The sequence below is a fragment of the Galeopterus variegatus genome, unplaced genomic scaffold (genome assembly GCF_000696425.1).
Source record: "Galeopterus variegatus unplaced genomic scaffold, G_variegatus-3.0.2 Scaffold9, whole genome shotgun sequence".
In the NCBI taxonomy this organism is placed as follows: Eukaryota; Metazoa; Chordata; class Mammalia; order Dermoptera; family Cynocephalidae; genus Galeopterus; species Galeopterus variegatus.
The window spans coordinates 1796392-1799706 of NW_007726120.1; the positions used below are offsets into that span (position 1 = coordinate 1796392).

At 40.6% G+C, this 3315-nt stretch overlaps 1 protein-coding gene across 1 annotated transcript in view; it reads right to left on the reverse strand.

Annotated features, from left to right (window-relative positions):
- Window positions 1-2027, reverse strand: part of SCN1A (sodium channel, voltage-gated, type I, alpha subunit) — a 127024-nt gene extending 124997 nt beyond the window's left edge. Inside the window, exon 1 of the mRNA XM_008585445.1 lies at window positions 1790-2027. The gene's annotated coding sequence lies outside the window, so the exon portion shown is untranslated. The remainder of the gene's footprint in view (window positions 1-1789) is intronic.
- Window positions 2028-3315: the final 1288 nt, after the last annotated feature.

The following is a 3315-nucleotide window of genomic DNA, read 5'->3' on the forward strand; positions in this document are numbered from 1 at the left end:
AAAAAAAAAAAAAAAAAAAAAAAAAGAGAGGGGGGGGGGGGGGGGATTTTTTAAAAAAAAAAAGCCACACAAATGAGTTGCAGTGAGGTTAATGAAAACTAAATCTATTGCTAGGTTCATGTGATATAAACAACCACTTCTGTTCTAGTGGTTTATAATGTTACTTCTCCCTCTCTACGAAACTGTTTTCCGGTAAATCTCTGTGGCTATCCATTCCTGTCTACACATTATGTTCCTGAAATAGACACCATCTAAAAATCTCTTCAAGAAGCTCTGTGGAGAGAGGCCTAAGTTGCAACACTCCTCCTAGTAGACAGATGCAAGCTTAACAGCAATTACGAAAGCAACAACCACAAAGAGTTTTTAAAGGAGTTTCACCAGCTATCCTGCTTCTGAAATGCACACAGTTGAGGCAAAGAAGTGTCAGACGCCGGTGAAGGTGTGTGTGGGAGGAAGCTCCGAGCTGCATCACCCTGACGCGCCAGGTATTGCAGCAAATGGGAAAGGTGAGCGACCCACTGCTCTGGGCAGGAGGAACTAAAGCGGGACGCACCAACCTCAGCATGGAATTTTCCTATTTCTGCTTGGCATCATCCTCCTGGGATGATTTAAAGTGCTTTTTGGAGAAATATGTTCTGTTACTACACTAGCGCATCAGGAATACTACGTGAACCTGCAAATAAGTAGAAAAAGAAGCCACCTTTTAGAGGTGTGATAGCAACGGCGTTTGGCAATTTGCAGATTTGCTATGGCACCTCAGAAATATTTAGTCGCATGCACATATGAACAGAAACATACCCTGCCTTGTCTTTATCGTTTTCGGACATGTGAAAGAGCACCTACCCACCACTCTATTTGGACGCATTTGTTAAAAAAGGAACGACAATCGCCAATGAGTAACTGAAGGGAACAAAAAGAAATATGAGAAGTAAATATGGCAAGGGGGGGGGGGGCTTTGAACACATACCTCAAACAGGTAGGAGAGAGGGAATCCATGAAAACAAAGACTTTTGAAAAAGCCTCACGTCCACCCAGAAGTATTTCTCGTGCAGTTTGAAAAAGCAAGACGGTTCACAGTGGGAACCGAGCAGCATCTGCAGTATCATTGCTGCTTATGACCTCTGCCTCGTTAAAAGTAAGTCAATCTTTCCTGTTTGGCATTGCATGGAAAAGGGGACTCCTCGCCACCTCCCTCGAGCTCCTTTTTGAGTGTGGTTCAAAAGGAGTTGGGGGGAAAAAATCATTGTCCCTTCCGTGCCCCGCGCATGAGGCGTTTCTTCTCAAAAGCCCAGCCTCTGCCCGAGGAAGCGGGGTACCCCTGCACTGCTAGGCTCCGGCAGCAGTCCGGCTGCCGTCTTGCTTTCCGTGGAGTTAAAACTGAGATCTAATTTTTGTTCCATCCTTAGGAACAATATGACCTCTATTCACAGCCAGCTAGTCCAGATCCACAGCACCAGTGAAGGAGGGGGGCTTCAAAAGGAGAGCTTGATAGGACGAAGGCAAGCAAAGGCAAGAACTGGCCAGATTCCAAGCTATTTCAGGCCAAAGAATCCCATCTTGCATCAAAATGCTGAACTGCAAAACAAACCTGATTTCAGTTCGTGGAAGGGGAGAGGGGGAGGGGGAGGGGAAGAGTAGGGGGAGGGGAGGAGGGGGACAGTTAGTCGGAATTCACATACAAAAATGGACTTCCTGCTCGGCTCAAACTCTATTTCCATGGGTTCTTTTCCCAAAGGAATAACAGGAATGAATATGCCTAAGAACACGACGAAACAATTAGATGGCTCACCTGATAAAAAGGAAAATTATCCATCTGCAGTGAGGAACAGCATCTCCCAAAGGCAAGAAGATAACAATGTGCCTTCAGTTGCAATTGTTCAGATTCCTTCTTGCAAAAGATGACCAAGTATTTAATTTATGACGGCTGCAGTCTCACTGAGGCAGAACACACACGCACGAACACACACACGCGCACACATACACACATGCACCAGAGGCCTCTGCAGTATCCTCTCGACTTCATCCTCGCCTCACTCTATGGTACCTAATACAAAGCAGCAAAGAGCTTGTTTAAGAAAAAAAAAAAAGTCGAGGCAGCACCTTACATTATATCGCCATCTAGTGGCCAAATACTAAATACTTTCTCACAGTCCACATTTGTGTGTTCTTTCCCAACCTCTTCTCTCTCTCAGCCTCCCTCGTCCCTTGTCCCCTTTGACTCTCTCACTATTGCTTCATCTTGTTTCCCTTTCATTCTCAATTGCTCTATGGTATCACACACCTAATGACTCAAACATGAAAAAGTTTTAAACTAAATATAGCTATTTTCAAGTATATGAAAAACTTCAGTGTTTTCTTTGGAGATGCTACTTTCTTCCTATTATGAATCAATGTTATATTTACAAATTGTAAAATTCATGGATGATACTTTATTGTCATCTTATTATCCCACCAGAAGAAAATAGGGTATCCCTTTATTACAGATCTATGGCTTTATAGGGGACTGACTTGAAATTTTTCTCATTTTTAATATTGTGTTTTCATAGGAGGTTCTGTATTATACTGAACAGCTCAGAGTGAGATGTGATTTTTACTTCAAGTTGAACACTAATAAGCATGTGCTTTTGAGCAAATCACGTAACTCTTCCAGGGAAACTTAAATTTTTCTCATCTTCATCTATAATTAGAAGTTAAGTAAGATTATTTTCCCACTCAAAATTTCTATGGTTTTATTACAATGTATTTCCTGATCTTATGGACATGACCAAAGGTTAATAATAATAGCATGTTTTAATAAACAAATATATATTTTAAATCCAATTAAGTGTCACCTGTTGATAGAATTATGTAAGCTACGTATATCAGGTTTTATTAAAACAATGGAGAATCCATGCTAAACTATTTGTAACTCCAGGAAATGAGAGTAGAGCTTTCTATGTTATATATTGTAGTTTAGAGCTGAATTAGTCTTTAACATTTGGTCATGCATAAACTCACAAACTATTTGTATATTAGTCATTTACAGTAAATATTTTATCCTGGTTGTTTTTTCCCTCTACCACCAACCACACTTACTGTTGATTACTATTATTGTATGTGCTTTACCATTTGCTAAATGATACCACCTTCAATAATTAGTTTTTCTATTCCTTACTATAAAATGATGAGATACATACTATTAATATTATAATGATGTCTATTGTACAGTTAAGAATACTGGGGTTTTCTGAGTCTCGTTGGGATTTATTCAAGGCCACATGACTTGCAAAGCAAGAAAACTAAGGCTCTTGATCCTAAGCTCCCAAAGAATAGTCC